We start from the raw sequence: 22,583 nt of genomic DNA on the forward strand, positions 1-22,583 counted from the left end.
AATAAACACATGTAATGCCCATGTTAATCTGTAGCTAATATTACATAGCAATCTGCACATTGTGGGATAGGGCTTCTGCTTTTGATGCAATTGGGAAATTGGGTGCAAATTGCACTTGAAATTGCACTGTTTAGGTTACAGCTCAAGTTTCTGCTAATATGCATTTGCATAATTATAGAATCATAGAATGGTTACAGCACAGAGGAGGCCATTCAGCCCATCATGTATGTGCTGACTCTCTGCAACAGCAAATCAGTTAGTCCCACGTCTCCCCCGGTAAACACATTCACCCTGCAGTCTTCTGTATACTCAGTAAACACCTGCATTCTCCCCCCAAGAAACCCTTCCAATTTCTCCAATTCCCATGGGAAACCCCTCCACTCCCCCCAGTAAACTCCTCCATCCTCTGCAGTCTCCCCTATAAATTCCTCCATGCCCTGCAGTCTCCCCTGGGAAACCTCTCTGCCCCCTGCAATTCTCCCCGGTAAAACCCTCCACACCATGCAGTCTGCCACAGTAAACCCCTTCAACCTCTGCAGTCTCCCCCAGTAAATCCCTCCAACCCCCACAGTATCCCCCAATAAACCCTTCCATCCCCTGCAGTCTCACAAACAACCCCTCCACCCCCTGCAATTCTTCCCAGCAAACCCCTCCACCTCCCTGCAATTCTTCCCAGTAAACATAAAATGAAACAGCACAATTGATTAACATAAGAGAAAGTAATTGTTTTGTCATTGCATTAAAAAATATTCATTGATATATTTAAGAATGGTAACCTGATGCAGCTTATTTATAAATACAGCTGAAAGAGGGTTTATCACAAAAAATAAATATTTTAATAGGCATGTTGTGTCCTCTATCTGTGTGTAACGATATTTAAAACCAGTGAAAATGACTTAAAAATTATACTGAACCATTTAACTAGCATCACTGGTATACACAGGTCAGCTTCTTAGTTAAATTATGCCTATTAGTACTTAAGAAAATGAACGCAATTTGAAGATGCTCCTTAAACAGTCACAAACGGAGACAATCGCTTAAAAATGCACCATGCTCATTATTTCAATCTGGCCAATATTGTTGGTGTGGTTAACTTTGGGCAGTTATTTTTAAAACAAGTGTTAAAGTCTGCAGAAACTTGATTTACACTTGACGTAACTTATGTTTGAGTTTATGCAATCTTTTGCACTCGTTTGTCTGATTTCACCAGGATTGCACTGATAAAAGTATTGCAAACTAGCAGACGCTGTACCCCCCCCCCCCCCCCCCCCCCAACTATGTTTACATGTTTAACATGTGGGATATTGACTTTGAACCTCCTGTTACCTGTAGTTAAGGTGACAGCTAGACAGCTACTGAACAAATGTGGAAGAAACATATAGAAAGGAAGGATATTGCACATTCTTGGAGACATAACTCACCTTCATCCACCAGCCCTCCCGTCACAATTTACAATCCCTTTACCTATGAATCAAAAGCACCATTTGGGATGGTGTAACGATGAGGATGAGGTTGAGTCCCAGGGGTTGGGGCCAAACTTTGCTGTCAAAATAATAGTGAGACTTATAGTGCTTGCTGTTATTTATGCACAAATGGTACAGTAATTACAGGTGAGAGGCAGATGTATGGTTAGTCTCAAATATCCAAAGGTTCTGTCCGAGTTGTGCCACTCGACTGTTAGCTTTGTGACTTGCACAGTAGATATGAACTAAACTCGCCACACAAAGTTAATTCTTGTCCATTTCAAGTGTAAGTCCTTTTTAGAGACATGACAAGTGTTAATTACTGCCTATCAACATTTCTGGCATTGAAAATTAGCTATTACAAGTATGGAGTCTCATTCCTTCAGGTTTTAATTGTTGGACATTTAAAAAGTGTAAAATTTTATTATTTTTTACTTTTCTTTTCTGTCTTTTTTTCTCTCTCAGTGCAATCCTTCTCTCTCTCTTTGCTTCTCTTCCTGGTTTGAGATTGAATTCACCCACTCTAATTTAATCTTCCTTTCTGTCCTTGTGCTGTTAATTTCACAATCCTTCAATATGATTGGTTAAGGAGATACACAGTGCTTGCCCTATTCATTCAGGTCCCAGATGTGTCCTCACTGCGACAATATCAGTTCGCACTTTCAGCAATTTGCTACACAAAAAATTTTAACAACTGAAATGCAAGGGCAAGTCTAACTAATCTTAGATGCTGTTAAAGACTCTGCTGCAGCAAATTATGGGCCATCATTTTTTGCAAACACTCAATTAGGCCTCCAGTATCATTGAGCAAAGGATAATAACTGCTCTGTACTATTTGACATCGTGTGCTTAATAATGTGCTGTGGATATAGCACCTAGAACATTTACATTACGCATATGGGTCTCTGGTGTATATATCCTAGGGCTAGCACAGGAGTCACAATGGTTCCTGTGCTGCTGGGATGGAGGGTGGTAGTTGTCTGTGGTGGACAGGTCAAGGCTGTATTGCAAAAAATGTGAGATTTTATAAAGAACTATCCCTCAGGAGGTTATTAAGTCGGATAGAGTCTATGGTTGTGATCCCACTGTGCCACGATTCTGAGACTTGACTGCCCATATTGCAGTTTGCAGGAACATAGAAACAGGAGTAGGCCATTCAACTCCTCGAGCCTGTTTTGCCATTCAGTTAGATCATGGTTGATTTTTACTTCAACCCTATTTGACTGCCTTTGCTCCATATACCTTAATATCTATTTCTAATAAAAGTCTATCAATCTCAGTCATAAAAAATTAATTGACCTACCATCCATAGCCTTTTGGGGGAGTGAGTTCCAGATTTCAATGATCCTTAGTGTGAAAAAGCATATTGCAATTTCACTCTTAAATGACTTAGCTATAATTTTAAGATTATGCCTCGTGGGCAATTTTGATATTCATGATAGCAAATCAGTAGTTTCTTTTCTATCTCTTCTGATGTTCACCAAGGCAAACTACACTGCTCTTCAAATGATGGCATAGTATCTTTTACATCCATCTGAGGGGTCATACTTGGTTTAACATCTCATTATGAAATAGCAACACCAACAGTACAGCACTGAAGTCTACATTTTATGCTGTTACCAATGGGTAGTTAATATTTTTTTTCTCTGAAAAAATTTCCCTGTTTTTCCAACCACCTATCCATAAATAGATTAGTGATTGAATTTATTTCCCTCCCTTAAACTCTAATAATAATTGACTACATCAACAATGCGGTTTTTAAAGTCAAAACAAAGAAGTGGTGTTTATTAACACATTCTTAAACTCAGGAAGGGGTTTAACTTTACTACACATGCTTACAAACATTCATGGAAAAGTTAAAAGCATAAAAAAGGCAAGGACATTTTCTAAATACTTAAATTAACTACTAGATAATATGTATTTCAGTTAAAACTAGAGTCCTTTCTTAAATATCAAAAAAAGTTTAAAGATGGAAATCATTGATTAGAAATGCTGGGTAGGGGAAGGAGTCACAGAGAAAAGCTTTTCTCTGACAAATTATTTTTCTTCTGGCACTCTCGGATATAAATGAAAGCAGCTAAATTGCTGAAGTCACCTTCTTTTGGATGGAGAGGAAACTGGTAGAATCAGACTTTCCTGCTGTTTCTGCAGCTTGTCTTCTTGTTGATTTTTCTTGTTGGATTTTTTTCAAAGTATGGCTTCTTTTTAATTTTTCTTGTTGTAAAGGCCTTAGAGAGAGTGATGTACAGCTTCAGGCAGGCTGTGGCTTCTGCTAGGCAGGCTGTGGCTTCTGCTAGACAGGTGTGTCTTCTGAACTGGATATTCCCTCAACTGCGACAGTTTCAAATTCAGCAGGCTGAAAAGGGTGGTCTCTTGGACAAGCTATACCACATGATCTCCCTCCTACATTTTAACAAATCGAACATAAAAGTAAAACTTTAAACATGCTGTATAAAATGGCAGTTGAATCAAATGCACAAAACACAACTTAAAGGGGGTTTGCATCTATTTGTGATAACGCTCACAAATCAGGATAGGACTTGAAATCATAGTCTTCTGATCTAGAGGCTAGAGTGCTGCCACTCATCCACAGTTAAGACTATAGCTTTAGCACTTTTATTGATAGTTTTTTTCAGCCAATACCACTGGTTTCCAATCAATGTTCCTCTCTACACTACATCGATGGAAGTAGAACATAACAGAGCATCGCATGAGCCATTACAAGAGGAGAATGAGACCTACCTGAAGCTACCCAGTAGCAAATCAACAGAGCCTGACACTCCTTTCTGGATGTTATTGAAGAAATCTGTTTATGGAGACTGTGATACACCTCCTACTGCAGCCAGACCAGCAACCCACCTTCGCCAAGAGGACAGCACTTAATATCACTGTAAATTTCTAACAACACTAATTTTTTTTGTTGCAGTTTTTTTCAAGCCAGTATGTTGGCCACTTCAGCATTTAATTTGATGACTTGACTAGCAAGACAGCAGAGTTCATCAGAGGAACAGCTGCAGAAGGAGGAAGATGGAAAAGAACTGCCCAGAGACGGAGAGAGCTTCAACAGCAACTTAGTAGTAAATAATAAGATTGAAAATTGAGGCGTCCAACAGCTGAGGCAATGTGGGGATATGGTGGCATAGTGGTAATGTCACTGGGCTAGTAACTTAGAGGCCCAGTCTAATGCCCTGGGGACGTGGGTTCAAATCCCACCATGGTAGCTGGTGGAAATTAAATTTAATCAATTAATAAAATCTGGAATTAAAAGCTAATCTCAGTAATGGTGCTATGAAAATATTATTGATTGTTTGTAAAACCTGATAACTTCACTAACTGCCCTCTCGGGAAGGAAATCTGTTGTCCTTACCTGGTCTGGCCTACATGCAACCACAGCAATATGAGTGACTTTAACTGCCCTTTGAAATGGCCTAGCAAGTCGCTTAGTTGTCAAGGGCAATTAGGGATGAGCAACAAATACTGGTCTTGATGCCCACATCACATGAAATAATAAAAAAAAAATTGTAAAGTATAGAATACAGACAGTTTTCCAACTTGGCCATTGTAAAGATTGTTTTATCATTTTTCTGAGGTATGCACTGAAGTTATGGTAGACAATTCAAGGAAATTTACCCCCTCCTGAATCTAAGACATTTTTAATGAAATAAATGTGTAATTGCTTATCTGTTTATAAACAGAGGGAATCTGAAAAACTTTACAAAGAACTTTCATGCTGGTATCATTGGATTTCAGTGCCCTTGTACCTGGCTCCCATAATGTTTTTGCCCAATGCAATAGAAATGTTAATTCAGAGGAACTAATGAAGACAAGAAAAACCAATTGCATTGGGCAAAATTTTGAAATGATTGTTCCAGTCAAAATGATTGGACGTGTAGCAGGTCAGGAACCTGTTGGAATCTCCAGCAGGATTTGCCGAGGCTCTTTAATTGAGCCACGGCATTAGCATCCCATTTCTGGGTTTCCCAGCCAATCTATTAAAGGAAGAATTTCTAATTAAAGGGACCCTGACAGAGGGTCAGAATGAATGAACTGTACATAGATTCTTGAGGCTTCAGCAACTACAAGAATGGAAAGAGGTCGCGGAAAGGCTGCCCCCTCCGCCACCCCGATCGCGAACTCTTACCTGGAGGTCCTGCTGTGGGATCTGAGGGACTAAAGTGAGGTGATCTTTCCCATGGACAGGTGGAAGAGGCCAACCTCTCAAACAAAGCATGTGTGGATGGAAGTGGTCGAGGAAGTGGGGAAGAGTGTGGTCCCTTGAACCCGGAGACAGTGCACCAAGAGGTTTGAGGACCTCAGATAGGTAGGAAAGGTGAGTGGTATAACACTGTCAGGTGCACAGCCCTGACTTCCTAAGCATTCTCCCGCACACTCTCCTCAGACCTGCACACCGTGCATTTCCACTCATTCTCCTCTATCTGGGCATCTCACATCCCCATCTGAAAAACTAAGACCCACACTCTCCCTCATCTTTGCACTATTTCACACCCATGCCTCACAGCCACCCTCCACAAATGGTGTCCTTTCCTCCTCTCCACACAATCCATTTTTACACACTCACAACTCTCCGCTTTCTTTCCTTGCAGGAGAAGAGAGAACAGAACTCCAAGGAGAGACAGAGACCTGGAGGGGTTGGGGGTGGTTGAGTGGGTCCTCCAGTGACAGGCATCTTGTTGGCCACTAGCAATGCATGTCCACCTAGTCCACTGGGCAGGAGGTCTTGTCCAAAGGGCTGCAGATGTCAGCAACAACCTGCCATGAGAGCCTAGGCCTCCTGAGGCATTGGTGCTCACACATCTCAAGAGAGCTGATCCTCTGCCTGTAGAACATGTGTTGGGGGTCTTGCCTCCTTTGAGCTGGATCTCTCTGTCCATCACCTCTTCCTTGTGGAGCAGCATGTGCTGACTCTGTGTTGCCAAGATTAAGAGGGGGACTTTTATCAAGAGAATGTGCCTATAATCTCGGAAGTAATCTCAGAATCTTGGTAGAGACTGCAATTATCAGAGAAGGAAGCTGTTACTCCTGCTAGTGTTGTTCCTGCTGCTATGGGTGCTGCTGCTCCTCTTGTTCCTCATCAGAGGTCCAAAGTAGAGCTGCATAAGCTGCTCACATGCTGCAGAGAAAGCTGACAGCAGGGAAGTGCAGATCAAAGTGAGTAAAGTCCAAGACTGACATCCAGAAAGTTTGAAATCACCTGTCAAGCAATGAGATCACTTCCTGAGAAGAAAAAGTGTGAGCAGCAGCCTCTCACCGAGGCAGGGCTGCAGCTATTCAGTTTCACTGAATGCCAGCTTGTCAGTTTCATTGAAGAAACACTCCCTACCATGCACTCACCTAGTTACACTTGGTGAGTTCCACACATCTTGGGAAATCCAAACCAGAATTCTGGGTTCGGAATCAATTGCCTACTTGATTACTTAAATTTCCTACTTCCCTCTGATCCCGCCCTGGTGAACCCCAGAAGTGGGTGGGATCACGTCAGGTTTCCAACCTAACACGGCTTTTCATAGCTTTAATTGCCCCCCAACCCTGCCCATACCCAAACCCACATGCCCTTGGCAGTTAAAATTCTGCCTATTGTATTTGATATTTAGCCCCTCCCCTCAACAAGGAGAGGGTCGAGGCAGGAGTGGGAGTGGGGGGGTGGGGTATGTGGTGATGAGCTTAAAGGCTTAAATACGGGAGATACGTTCCCAACACAGTGTGCATCTGGCCACCAACAACTTTATGGCAACGATACTGTGGCATCCGAGTGTCCCACTGTGGAAAGGCAGGAGGGTTATTAACATATTTAAATGGGGTTCCCACAGGGCTATTGGGAGGCCAACTTAAAATTTACTGCTGCTGGGTACGAAGAATTGGGAAATGTGGCAGGGAACAGCAGCTCGCTTCAGGTTCTTCAAGAAAGTCTTCAACTTCATCCTGCCAATCGTGGCCTCTCTATTTCTCCTGCCCTGATGGCTAATCACTCTTTCCAGCCCCAGATCCAGGGCCAGGATGCTCGAGATCAGGGGTTGTGGGTGGGGGCAGGGAAGGGGCATCAGTTGATTATGGCTGTGAGGAAAGGCCACAATCAGCAGAAAGTTTCCGTGAGGGGCCAGGCAGAGATTATCAGGGCAATCCTCCTGCTTCTGGCCCACAAGGAATGCACTCAATGTTCTACAGCTGGCTGTTCCTGCCTACAGTTAGCTGCCGGGTTTTCCAAGCCCTGGGAAACCTGGCTGGCAATTGTTAATTTTAAATCAGGTTCCCACTGCATCTTGGGAGCCTGGTTTAACAATTATAATGAAATGTCTCGCCTCTCTAAGTTGTAACACAGCTATACAACATAAACCATTGCCATAAAAATGGAAGCAGATGCGTACACGGTAGGTTGGGGTTGCATTTCATGATTTTTAATTTTTAACCACCCCTCCCCTCCGCGAACCTCTCCCGCCTGTCTGGGGGTAGTGAGTTAATATAACTTCATTGTTTCGCTAGGGACTAAGATGGACCTTCTGCTCAGGTACTGTCCCTCTCTCCTTCAAATCTGCCCCTATCCTCAAAAAAACAACCTTTGACCCCATTGCCCTTGCAAACTACCGTCCCATCTCCAACCTCCTCTTCCTCTCCAAAGTCCTTGAATGTGTTGTCACCTCTCAAAGCCATGCTCATCTTTCCCAAAACTCTATGTTTGAATCCCTCCAGCCAGGTTTTGGCTCCACCCACAGTCCCGAAACATCTCTTATCAAAGTCGTAAATGATATCCGATGTGACTATGTCCTTGGTAACTAGCCCGCCTCATGCTTCTTGACTTGTCTTTAGCTTTTGACATGGTTGACCACACCATCATCCTCCAATACCTCTCCACCATTGTCCAGTTGGGTGGAACCACTCTCAGCTGGTTCCATTCTTACCTATCCAGTTGCATATAGAGAATTTCCTGCAATGGTTGCTCTTCCTAGTCCCACACTATACCTCTGGTGTCCATCAAGAATCTATCCTTGCCCCCCCTTCTAGTTCTCATCGACATGCTGCTCCTCACTGGCATCATTCGAAAACACAGGGCTGGACTTTAATAGTGTGCTGCAAATGGCAGCGGTTTACTTTGAACTTGGCGGGCCGCCCACGTGGAGCGGCCGCCGCTGAGGTGCCGCGATATTTTGCATGGGGCCTCATTTAAATGGAGGGGGAAGAGTAGCCGCCCCCAATGACGTGGAGGGGGCAGCTTCTCTGTTCCCGTTTCTGGCGCCACTGCGCAGGCGACGATGCCATTTTTAAAGGGCTTCAAGCCCTTCACTTTCATTTACACGTTTAAAGGTGCCGTTTTCATAGAAAGTGCAGAAAATTTTAACTCATCTTTGATTCCCCTCTTCGCCCCCGCCCCCCCCGCCACTGAGTCCCAAAAGAACACTTTTGACAATGCTGAACTTTCACCCCCCCCCCCCCACCTTCAGATCATTTGACCCTCAACCCATTCCCACCATCTCCACAACTAATCAGAGTGGTTTTCCCCACTCCCACACCCCTCCCGACCTGAAGATTTCACTCCTCCCCCCTCCCCACCAGTGTCATGCCTCGGAACTCCGAATGGAGTTCTGAAGGCATGGGAGTTCTGGCCAGCGGCCAGAATATCAGCATGGGATGGCCACCGGGACAAGGTAGGTTAATTTGAATGATCTCAATTTAATTTTAATATTGAAATGAAGGCCCTGCCGGCGGGGGCCGCACCGAGGCCTCGTCGCTGCCTTTAAAATACGGCGGGGCCTTCTCAGAGTTGGGGGGGCATGACGGACCTCTCCCGGAAGAATTTTACGGGCCCCCCTGCCACAAACCCCGATGCTGGTGGGTTCATAAAATTCAGCCCACAGTGTAAGTCTCGACATGTACACTGACGATACCCAACTCTACCGCACCACCATCTGTCTCGACCTCCCCCCACTGTCTCTAAATTGTCTAACTGCTTGTCGAACATCCAGGACTCAATGAGTGGAAATTTCCTCTACCTAAATATTGAGAAGACCAAAGCCATTGTCTTTAGTCCCCAGGACAAACTCCACTCCCTAGCCAATGACTCCATCCCTCTCCCCGGCAACTGTCGAAGGCTGAAACAGACTATTCGCAACCATGGTCTTCTATTTGACCCAGAGATGAGCTTCTGACCATGTATCAATGCCATCACTATGACCGCCTAGTTCCACCTTTGTAACGTTGCCTGATTCCGGCCCCTCTTAATTCATCTGCTGCTGAAACCCTCATTCATGCTTTTGTTACCTCCAAACTTGATTATTTCAACACTCCCGTATCCAAATCTCTGCTGCCTGCATCCTAACTCATGCAAATCCCATCCACCCATTATCCCTGTGATCTGCATTGACTCCCTGTTAAGCAATGCTTCGATTTTAAAATTCTGATCCTTGCTTTCAAATCCCTTGATGGCCTTGCTCCTCCCGATATTTGTAATCTCCTCCAGCACTACAACCCTCTGAGATATCTGATTTCATCTAATTCAGGCCTCTTTCACATCCCAAATCTTATTCGCTCCATCATTGGTGGTCGTGCCTTCATCTGCCAAGGCCTTAGGCTCTGAAATACCCTCCCTAAATCTCTTTGCTCCTCTAACTCTTTTTCCTCCTTTAAGATGCACCTTAAAACTACCTCTTTGACCAAGCTGTTAGTCATTTTCCCTAATATCTCATATGTGACTTGGTGTCAAGTTTTGTTTGATATACTGCTGTGTAGTGCCTTGGGACGTTTTACGATGTTAAAAGCGCTATATAAATGCAAGTTGTTGTTGTTGCTTCAACAAAAAATATTTTGTTTACACTAATTTTTCAACCCACAAATTCAAACGATATATATTCTGGAATGCATCAGATACACTTTAGCCTCAGAGCTGAATGCAGCTGTCCAGTTTGTGTCTCACTGGGAAAGAATGAAAAAAAACACAGCTTGTTACGTGCAATCTCCACCCCATTTTTCCACATTGCCTTCTTCCCACCAAAAATATAAAAATGTTAATTTAAAGTGCTGCAGTTGCAATGTCTTGCATATTGTGTAGAAGTAGAGCACGCTGATCACTATAGAAATATGTAATGCAAAATGAAGTCGATTGCAACTCTATTTGATGGAATTATATGTTGGAGCATTACTAACCGATAAACCTGAGTGTGTTGGCCCAGAGTTTGCCACAGCAGGGCATCTAACAGCATCTGCCATTAATTATACTTGCTCTTGCATGTTTAGTTCTTAAAGCTGGAATTTTATGTAGGGCGGGATGTCCCGCCCACCGGCCAAAAAGTCGGGAGCGAGCCCGCCTCTGCCGGGTTTTGTCGCTCCCCAGACCCCTAATTGGCCTTGGGTGGGATTTCCACCTCCTTGAGGCAGGAAGACTTGCCTAATGGCGCTGCTGGCCAATCAGTGGGCTGGCAGCTCATAGTCCCAGCATTGCTACCCAGCCAATGGAAGCAAGAGGAAGGACAGCCTCGGAACTAAGGTAACTTTTTGTGGCCTCGCCGGGGGCAATCGGCTGGGCTCTGGTGAGGCAAAGGGGGGTTGCTTAGGAGGGGGAGGGGAGAGTGTTGTCCAACTGGAGGTGGTTGGGCTGTGGGGGGCCCTCTGTGGGGCACAGGATGCCCGATCATGAGGGCCCTCCCAGCCCATATTGGCCTTCTGGGGGCCTTTGCTGCCTGGGCATAATACCAGCGGTGGTGGGAGGAGACCTTTAAGTAGCAGTTAATTGGCCACTTAAAGCCCTTGATTGGCCTGGGGCGGGTGAGCCGTTTCTTGCCACCACCGCCCTGCGTAAAATTGCAGCAGGGTTGGGAAGGTCTCGGGAGTGGCAACCCCTGCCTCCCACTCAATTTTACAGTTCCCCCCACCCCTGCCACCAGCCCACTCATGTGGGGGGCTGTAAAATTCTGGGCTAAATTTTTTGTGTGGCAAGTTGCTGAAAGTGCAAACTGATAACATTGCAGTGAGGGACATTGGCCAACTGGACCCTGAGTGAACAGGGCAAGCAACTGTGTTTCTTCGTAACCAATCAGCTTGCAGGAATGTGAAATACACACTGGAACAACAGAATAGGAAGTGTAAATTAGATTGGATTCATTGTTAAATCAGGTACTGAAAGAAAAATAAACTTGGGCCCGATTTAACTCTGTGCAGGTGGACGAGTTTCCAAGGAGGGAAGCAAAATGGGATTAAGAGAGGGACAAAAAAAAAGACTCATAAAGGAATAGTAAAAACTAAATTAAAAATTTTAAAGTGATACAACACTGAAACAGGCCCTTTGAGTCTGTGTCAACCATCAACCACCCAATTATACTAATCCTACATTAATCCCATATTCCCTACCACATCCCCACAATTCTCCTACCAACTACCTACACTAGGTATCAACTTAATAGAATTCTTTGAGGAAGTGACAAAGTTGATTGATGAGGGAAGGGCTGTAGATGTCGTATACATGGACTTCAGTAAGGCGTTTGATAAGGTTCCCCATGGTAGGCTGATGGAGAAAGTGAAGGCGCGTGGGGTCCAAGGTGTACTAGCTAGATGGATAAAGAACTGGCTGGGCAACAGGAGACAGAGAGTAGCAGTGGAAGGGAGTTTCTCAAAATGGAGACGTGTGACCAGTGGTGTTCCACAGGGATCCGTGCTGGGACCACTGTTGTTTGTGATATACATAAATGATTTGGAGGAAAGTATAGGTGGTCTGATTAGTAAGTTTGCAGACGACACTAAGATTGGTGGAGTAGCAGATACTGAAGGGGACTGTCAGAGAATACAGCAGAATATAGATAGACTGGAGAGTTGGGCAGAGAAATGGCAGATGGAGTTCAATCAGGGCAAATGCGAGGTGATGCATTTTGGAAGATCCAATTCAAGAGTGAACTATACAGTAAATGGAAAAGTCCTGGGGAAAATTGATGTACAGAGAGATTTGCGTGTTCAGGTGCATTGTTCCTTGAAGGTGGCAATGCAGGTCAATAGAGTGGTCAAGAAGGCATACGGCATGCTTTCCTTCATCGGACGGGGTATTGAGTACAAGAGTTGGCAGGTCATGTTACAGTTGTATAGGACTTTGGTTCGGCCACATTTGGAATACTGCGTGCAGTTCTGGTCGCCACATTACCAAAAGGATGTGGATGCTTTGGAGAGGGTGCAGAGGAGGTTCACCAGGATGTTGCCTGGTATGGAGGGCGCTAGCTACGAAGAGAGGTTGAGTAGATTAGGATTATTTTCATTAGAAAGACGGAGGTTGAGGGGGGACCTGATTGAGGTGTACAAAATCATGAGAGGTATAGACAGGGTGGATAGCAAGAAGCTTTTTCCCAGAGTGGGGGATTCAATTACAAGGGGACACGAGTTCAAAGTGAAAGGGGAAAAGTTTAGGGGGGATATGCGTGGAAAGTTCTTTACGCAGAGGGTGGTGGGTGCCTGGAACGCATTGCCAGCGGAGGTGGTAGACGCGGGCACGATAGCGTCTTTTAAGATGTATCTAGACAGATACATGAATGGGCAGGAAGTAAAGAGATACAGACCCTTAGAAAATAGGCGACAGGTTTAGATAGAGGATTTGGATCGGCGTAGGCTTGGAGGGCCGAAGGGCCTGTTCCTGTGCTGTAATTTTCTTTGTTCTTTGTTCTTTGTTCTAGGAGCAATTTACAATGGCCAATTTACCTATCAACCTGCAAGTCTTTGGCTGTGGGAGGAAACCATAGCATCCAGTGGAAACTCACATGGTCACAGGGAAAACTTGCAAACTCCACACAGTGCAGTACCCAGAACCAAACCCAGGTCACTGGAGCTGTGAAGCTGCAGTGCTAACCACTGTGCCACCCACCTCTTACATATTTAAAATCTCTAATGTTAAAACCTGAAGGACTGAGACTCCACACTTGTAATAGTTAATTTTTAGTGCCAGTGAGGTGGATTGGCAGAACTTAACACTTATCACATTGTTAAAGTCGTATTTAGATTCAAAATAATGACTTAAATTTCTACAGTGGGCTTAGCTCATATGTACCATGCAAATTTAGCAACTTCACACCATTCAGTTCAGGTCAATGAGAGGGAGAGAGGTGCCATTTTTACAAAGGTAACAGTGAAGCAGCACAACTTGGACAGCAACTTTTGGATATTTGAGCTAAACGTGCATCTGCCCCTCAGCCAAAGTTGCTGTATCATTGACACATAAATAATGGTGAGCACCATTAGCCTCACCATTATTTTGACAGCAGAATCTGGGTTATTACTTTTCAGCCAAGCACTTTCTCCCTGTCATCTGAAGATTTATTTCACTTTTCACTAAAATTCACAGTATGAAAAAAGTCTGAAAAGCAAAATATTGTCCTGGGAGTTTAGTAATGGAACAAACAGACTTCAGTGAAAAAGCTCAAATGGGGAAGTTTGGAAGTAGGGAAAAATTTTTAACTATGTAAACTAATGGGATAAGTAGTGTAATGTATTCAAAGATGTAATAAAATCTTCGAGTTCAGGCCATTTTATAAACTTCTCCACTGTCAGGGATTAAGATTACGATAGCGTCTGAGTCTCTAAGTGTGCTACACCTTTATAATACACCCAACTCTGCTTAGAATAAACTTATTTTGAATGAATTCCCACTTACAGTGAACATATTAAATTACATGAATTAATACAATATTATGTGTAAATATTTTAACTTATACCAAGCACATTAACTGTTTACAATTAACTAATTCTGAATGATGAATGTGCCCTTTAGTTATACTGTGAGCTACCAATGTGTAACTGTTCAACATATTTATTTAAAATTTCTATCTCAACTATTTAACCTATGTATTTTAAATGGCTTAATATCTGCTAAAGATAGTGGGAAGAGGAACGTCAGATAAATATATGAAGCATTTGTAGCCTAACACTATTATTCCACATCATAATTCCAGAATCAAGATCATTGATACTCATTATCAAAGACTGCTTGGTTAATTTATACATTTTATAGCCTAATCACCCCTACATCTAACACACTTTGATGTCACTCTTGGCCTATAGTGATTTTGCACTGTGCCAGCACAGTATTGATGATGTTAATGGAATCACAATGCATGCATTTCTCACAGGGCTGTGCTTTTTAATCATTATGAATAAAAATAAGAAAGTTGCAGTTTCAAATTACTCAAAAAGTAAAGATTAATTAAGCTATAAATGACCCAACAAAGGAATGCAGGGCTTGTACCAGCTTGTACCATACCATGACAGAAAGATGAAGAATGATAAGGTGAAGATTTTATGCCAATATCATTATCAACAAGATTTGAAAGAGTCTTCAATCAAGTAAAGAAATGTGTGGAAATAAAAGATATTGGAGATCTTTCCCCATTTTATGCATTAGGCATAAACTTCCAAACAACATTTGACAAAGTTCCACACGAATGATTATTAATCTAATTCAAAGCTGTAAGGATTCATGGCATCCCTGGGAATAGCTAAGAAACTGGATGAAGGATAGTAAATAATGAATACTCATGAGAGGATTTATGTTGGGATGGGGAAGCCCGGAGGGCCAGTAAAATTGATGAAAGCAACTCAGCAATAACAGCAAAATACTGCAGATGCTGGAAAATCTGAAATAAAAACAAAAAGTGCTGGAAAATACTCAGCAGGTCTGGCAGCATCTGTGGGGAGAGAAGCAAAGTTAACGCTTCAGGTCAGTGACCTTTCATCAGAACTGCAGAGCTCATGGAAGTACTGTGTGCTGTGTTATTGGAGGAGCTGTCTCAAGTTGTTAGAGTCAGGAGGGAATGGTCCTGGACTCTTAAAGGAGTTTATTGGAGTTTATTTGGAGTTTCTCTGTGCAGGAAGCTTGCTACCACTTGGGCTTTAGTTGTAGTTGCTCTTAGGCTGCAGTATGATGTGGAGATGAAGTTCTGATGAAAGGTCATTGACCTGAAATGTTAATTTTGCTTCTCTCTCCACAGATGCTGCCAGATCTGCTGAGTATTTTCCAGCACTTTTTGTTTTTATTTCAGCAATAACAGAATAAGTTGGACAAAAATATGGGTAAAATAATAAAGTTGAAACTTATTGCAGACAAATGCGATGTATTGCACATTGGAAGGAAAAGAAGCCACTTCATATTCCAAGAAGAGTGTGAAATAGCTGAGCATAAAGTTAAAAGGAGTCTTAGTAAATTCAGTGCTAAACATGTCCAGCTAATGCATGGCAGCAATCAACAAAGACAACAGGATGCTGAACTGTATGGTTTGACCATTACTTCCTCTGACAAGGAAGACATTCAACTGTTGGAGGCAGTGCAAAGAGCAGGCCCAATATTGACACCTAGTGTTAAGAGGTCAGAGTTATGAAGAAAAACTGAAGAAATTGTGGGGATCACGTTAAAAAAAAATCAAAACAAGAACAGCTGGAAAACACTCAGCATCTGTGGAGGGAGAAAAAGACTTTAGTTCTAATGAAAGATCATCAACCTGAAAGGTTAACCTGGTGATTGTTTTCCAGCTTTTCCTTTTTTATTTCAGATTTCCAGCATCTGCAGTATTTCGCTTTTGCTTTGGGGCAAAATTCATCTTTAGTGCGTGTGCGAATCGAAGGTATTTTATTGGTCGCCCATTATACATCCCGCCCAATATTCCACTCCATTGACTTCAATGTTCAGCCTATTTTGTACCCTCAGTAAAGTTTAATTTTATTCCGTGACTTTTCAGCCTTGGGAGTAAATAACTGAGATCTGATCTTATTGGGACGTACAAGATAGATAAGGGGTTTGGAAAAGATATTTCCAGAACAGTACTTTTAATTGAATTGCAAAAATAGAACAAGGAGGCACAGGCTCAAACTGGTTAAAATAAATTTAAGACTGATATAGGGGCCTAAAGATTGGACTCCATGTTGCTTCTGCTGTCAGCACTACAGAAACTCAAAGGTGCTGAAAATGGTGGCCAATTGGATTCCAGCCACTTCAGGCAGGTGCCCATGTTGCATGTCATGTTTAGAAGGGCAATAGCGTTGGCATGCTGTGTGTCTGCCAGAAGCATGCAGAATGGGCAGACTGTGATGTCATTCGGTGTCAACGCTGATTTGGCACATCTTCTGCCATTTTGGATCTCTTGGGTCTGTAAATGCCCTCTCTCAAACAAGTACAACTGAACATATGCCGAGCTGGACGAGGGACCCCCACTAGCACTATTTAGAGGCATCAATATGGGACTTTTAGGTGCTTTTGACTTCTTTTTGCATGCTGCAGATAATGGAAGTACTGTGTACTGTGTTATTAGAGCAGCTGTCTCAAGTTGTTAAGAGTCAGGAGGGAATGGTCCTGGACTTCTAAAGGAGTTCAGTGGAGTTTGAAGGCCTCTGTGCAGGAAGCTTGTTACCACTCATGTCTATAGTTGCAGTCGCTCTTAGGCTGCAGCATGATGTGGAGATAAAGCACAAGCAGCTGAACAGAAAGCTGTTCGCAGACGGAGGAGGAGAAGGAGGGCTCTCAATAGAAGGCTCTACCCAGCAAGGGTCTTCAGAGACCACTTCTACCTCCACCTCAGCCAGAAGAATTGACTGAGACAACTATGATTCACCAAAGAGGTAGTCATTAAACTGTGCCCACTATCCTGGCAGCAGCCAAAGTGCATTTATCCTGTGCCAGTCAGCCATTCCTACCATATTTGAGCCACCATGACAAATCAGAGGGCAGCTGCTTGGTGATAAGGGCGACCCATTCTACATTTGGCTCGTGACTCCCCTCGGCTACCTGACCACATGAGAGACTCTTTGGCTCTATGACAACGGTCATACAACAAAAGCCATGCTGCCACGAGGAATGTCGTGGAGCTGACTGGACACTCAGGGAAGCCTGATTATACTCATTGGAGCAGGCCTCCAAATTTGTGGTGGTCTGCTTTGTGCTACACAACCTGGTGTCAGGAGAATGCAGCCCTTGCCACCAAGCCTTCAGCTAGCACCTCAGGAGGAGGGGAGGAGGCATCCAGGACACCATAACTCCAGATGCGCTGCCCATCAGTGGCTGATCAGACTCAGATTTCCCTGAAAACATTCCCCCTTCACTGTTGCTTCATAATTCCCCACCTTACCATCTCTCTGCTAAGAACCATCACAGTGTCCTCTTGACCAAAATCCTGCAATAAAAGACTCCACAAGAAATCCATTCCATAACAACTTGATCCAAAAACACTTCCAATAATACATACAAAACTGAACTATTCATCTTTGTGTTTTCCTTTAGCACCTGTCCTGTGTGTGCCTTTCCATGGCCTACTGTTCCCACGTGGTGCTACCCCAATGGCTGCAGCATAGCTGGAGTAAGGCTGCTAACTTTCATTGTGGTAGATTGCAGATGACCTTACAAGGCAATCTCGGGCAACTCTGGGCCTTTGGGGCCCAGTTTCAGACTGCACCACCTTGGTATGGGCAACAGCAGTCTGGCTGGCTGGCTGAGAGCTACCAGCAACGTCACTACAGAGTGACAATGATGGGAGCATGAGTGCTGCCATCCTGAGATAGGACAGCAAGTTTGTCCTCCACTGCTACACCCCCGGGGCAACGCTTCAGAAATCTTAGTAATCTGTCGGAGCACAGAATGCTAGACTGCCGTGTGACCCTGAATTCTCCTTTGAGAACTGGTATCTACAGCCATGATGGCAGCAGTCTGAGCCTGCATGGCAGCAAGCCTGGGTCTCATGAACTCAGTCTGAGCTTCCACTGCAGCACTGAGACATTGGGCTTCTGCCGGGGCTGCAATGGAAGCTGAGACATCAAGCACCAGACACATCATTGGTGGTTCTGTCAGTACTGCCATGGAGTTGGCCACCACTTGCACGTTGAAAAGGATGGACTCTATGTTTTGAGTGAAGCCCTGTGTCTAGTTGGAGCCGGGCTCCTTCCTGCTCCATGACAGTGACAGGAGGCTGTCTGGCATGCCTGCCAATGCATCCAGCATCTCAATGTGCATGCTCATTAGTGTTCTCCCGTATGCAACCTGATTGAAGTTCTCATCTGAGTTCCATATCTGACAGCCGAGGCCACTGGCAGTTGGAGAACTGGGGAAAGCCAGGCCCATTCTGAGCCCCTGGCTGATGACATGTCTCTGGTGTCAGTGGCAACACAGGAAATGCTGCAGCTGCAGCGAGAGGTCAGGCAACATCTGGCAGAAATGTCAGAGGCTATGCGTACACAAGAGTGGACAATAGAGGAGTCCTTGGGTGCTGTCATGTCTCTGACATGTGCACGTCTGGCTTCCTCCATTGAGAGATTGGTGACTGTCATGGAGACATAGATCCAGCAGACCAATCAGTGACTGCTGAAGATGCAAGCAGACCTGCACACCATTACTTTGTTTATGAGCTCCATGCAGCGGTGGCAAGGCAAGAGGGGGATGAGGCACCTAGAGTTTTCACCGGGTCCATCCCCTTCTCAGGGTAGCAGGGAGGTACAAGTGTGCCTTGCAAGGGAGGAGAAGTAGCTGCCCCCCTCATCTGGGGGCTCCTCTCAGGGTGCTCCTGGTGTGGACGGTAGCTCCAAAACCAGTAACGCCAGCGCCTCCATCATCCCCAACGACAAAATGGGTCCCTGTACCTGTGCAGGAGGCCCTCAATGTGCCGGGGCCCTTCAGGCCTCAGGCAGCCAAGATCATCCCAAGCCAGGGGGCAATAAGGTCTGCAGCCTACCTCCGCCTCAGTTGACAGCGCAGGGGGAGCACCCTGTCGGAGCAACTGGAAAAGATTTAAGAAGAGCACCTAGATGCTCTGAGGGTACATGGGTGAATGTACATTCCAAATAGATTGGATTGCCTTTGGTGTCACACTAAATATAGAAATGATGTTATCTCACTCATTTTCCTTTTGTTGATGCCCTTTGGGACATCATTTAAACCCTTCTTTCTAAGGGGTAGGAAATGAGAGACCAAGCCGCAAATGTTCAAAGCTTTGGCCTTGCCACTGTGCAATGTGCACCTGGACGCTGCAGTGCAGAAGGAAGGAGGCGACAACAGTGCTGCTTAAAGGTAAGACTTTATTGGTGTGGTTGCAGAAGGTGGTAAGGCACAAAGGGGGGAATTTTATCCTGACGACAGAGATCTCAACGTTGGAAGAAACTGATGCCAAGATCTCTGTGTCGCCTGTTCTCTGGAAGGCCCACCAAATTTAGTGCCAATTAGACACTTAAGTGGACAGTGGCGGGCCTTTCATAGGCTTTAGAACCCCGCCTTTGGAGAGCTGCTGGTCAATCAAAGGCCGGCAGCTGCATTGCCACTGTGGAGATGGTGGCTGCTGCTGGAGGTGACCATCCTGGAGGCTAAGGAATGTTGCTGGAGCCAGGCTTCAGGTAGGGCAGAGCGGGAGAGGTCTCGCAGGGTGGGGGTCATGGGGGATGGGGTGGTGGGAGGAGGGGAATCGGCAGCAAGAGCAGGGAGGTGGCCCTCAGCGGAACACCCCCTTCCTGATTTCATATCCCTTGTTCAGGCACTAGGTGTCTTTAAAGAAATGTCCCCCTCCGCCCCATCAGAGCCGGAAAGCAGCCCCGCATGGTTTTTCCTACCCTGTTTCCCATGTGGCAACAGGGCTGCCCATCACACTGGTAATTTCGGCTGTGCCGGGAAGAGGCCCTTAATTGGGGGTTAATTGACAGCTGGATGGAAGGTCGTTCACAGGCCTTCTTACCCTGGACTGAATTTTGGTGGAGGCGGGTTGGCGGCAGCAACACCACCCCTCCCAAGCACCATCCCACCCTATTTTATGCCCTCCCAACTTCCAAACGCTCCATGGGGGAAGTGCATAAAATTCCACCCAAAGGAAATGTGAATGTATAAGGGCATCTCGTGTCTCCTTTGCGCATATCTCACGATACATTTCCTGCTGTACATGTGTCCTTCATCTGGCACTGCCTGGGCAGTATTCCCCTCTGCATCCTCATTGCTGGAGGAGGTATCACACTCCACAATATCCTTACTAGTCAAGGCCTCCCCCCTCTATAGTGCCAGATTGTGCAGTGCACAGCAGAACACCACGATAGGCAAGACTCTCGCTGGGGCATACTGCAGGACTCCACCATATCGATCTAGACATATGAATAGAATAATAATATACAAATAATATAATAATATTAATAACAATAATAGACACCTGAATCTCATCTTCAGGAGATGGTCACTTGGGTTAGCCTATGGCGGGTGTTGTACCTCTCCTCTGCATCCGCACATTTGGGACTGCCGAAGTATGTAGGCATCGTGGCTGCTTCCCAGGAAGTTGCAGACACCTGCAGGATCCATTTGCAGTGGTCGCAGACCAGTTGCACATGGAGAGAGTGGAGCGAGCTTGTTGATAAAGGTCACTGGCTGGTCATTGGGAACCTTGATGGCCACATGTTTGCAGTCAATGACTCTGCCACACCTGGGGGAAACTAGCAATGGCCCCGAATCCTATAACCGTCCCAGCTTGGCTGCTAGGATCAGTGCGGAAGCGCATATGGTCGCTAGTTCTCCTGAACAGGGCATTGGTGACCTCTTTGATGCACAGATGCCCCATAGACTGTGAGATTCCATACTATCTCCAGTTGATCCTTGGAATGATCCAGTGGCGTAGATGTTCAGTGCCACGATGACCTTAAATGACACTGGGATTGGGCGTCCACCAAGTCCCTTGGGCTCAGCTCCTGCATCATGATGTATAGATCAGTGACGGCCTCCTCAGAGAGGCAAAGTCTTCAGAGACACGGCTGCTCGGACCATCTGCAGGTAGTCAAGTCTCAGCTGGCAAACCCTCTCTGGTGGGCAGCTTCATCTGCGTGCAGGAGGCTGGTGGTGGATCCCTCTGCGTACTTATTCTGCATGTCATTCCCAATGCTGGCCCTTCTCTGGGCCCCTAAATTGCTGGTGTTCCCCTGCCAGTGCCTGTCCCTCCCTCCCTCTATGCTGCTCCTCCTCCTCAACAGTGACCTCAAAGCCAGGGTGAATGAGGCCCATGAACGGTCACCTCACCCTGAGTGCAAGGCCTTCACAGCAAATAGCACCCCTCTTTCCCTCACTTGTCACTTCTGATGAAGTGGCATTGATCCAATGGCACCTGGTATGGCTCCCCTGCAATGCTGGTAACTTTGCCCCCACTCCTGACAGTGATTCCCGATGCCCTCCCTCCTCCATCCTCACTGCTAAGTGACACTGCCTCATCTGATGGCTTTTCAGCGAAGCCAACACTCAGCTCCTGCCTCCTTGATGCCTCCTTTAATTAGGCAAGGCCCTGAAGTTCCATGGTTCCCTTGTGCCATTAGTTAACTCGGACCCAGTGAATAAAGTTGCTGTCTATTGGGTTCTAAAATACCTTAATTGCCCTCCTGCCATGTAGATGTGCGAAGTCCGTCCTCCATGTCAGCCGTCAACAGTACAATGTGGAAGGGAAGTCAAGACGTTGTACTTTCAGTCCAACCTCTTTTGTCCCTATTTGATGCCCCCCTCCCACCCCTGCCTCTGGTCCCATCTCCACTGGTCTCTTAAAAGGCAGCCCAATGTCTCTCCTTCTTTCCACCTCCTGGACTAAGGCTTCCAGTGTTGCATCAGAGAACCTGGGAGACCTCTTTCTTCCATGCTGTATCATTACTACACTTGCTTCTTTCTGAGAAACACTTCTGGAGACCGTTCCACCACGGGCTGCAACCAGAATGCACCTCCCCTTTAAAAGGTGCAGGCTGTCTTTAAGAAGCATAGGCTAGCTTTAACTTGTGCTAGCCACACATGTTCCCGGACCCCTTGCTGTGTGTGCAGCCAGTCAGCAGTGCGTTTAGCACTGGCTGTAGCCACAATTTTGGTGATGAACAGGCAACACAAAGTTTGCGTGCTGCCTATGTCACCTGGAGCTGACACGAGGTAGAGCATTGGGGGTGAAAACTCTGAAATCATTAAACAATTATATGCTGCAATGCAGAGATTATAGATAATGAACCAAGATAAAGTGAATGGCTTCTCTCATCCTTAAGTATCTAATGATCTTGTAACATCTATATTCACTCAGTCCCAGCCTGAAAAGGAAACAGAATAAGACAAAAGACTTGATTGTAATGCAAGAAAATACAAAGAAAGCTGCTTGCTGTATTTTACTGTTTTTTAAAGCAGCA

The sequence above is a fragment of the Heterodontus francisci genome, chromosome 1, assembly GCF_036365525.1.
Source record: "Heterodontus francisci isolate sHetFra1 chromosome 1, sHetFra1.hap1, whole genome shotgun sequence".
In the NCBI taxonomy this organism is placed as follows: Eukaryota; Metazoa; Chordata; class Chondrichthyes; order Heterodontiformes; family Heterodontidae; genus Heterodontus; species Heterodontus francisci.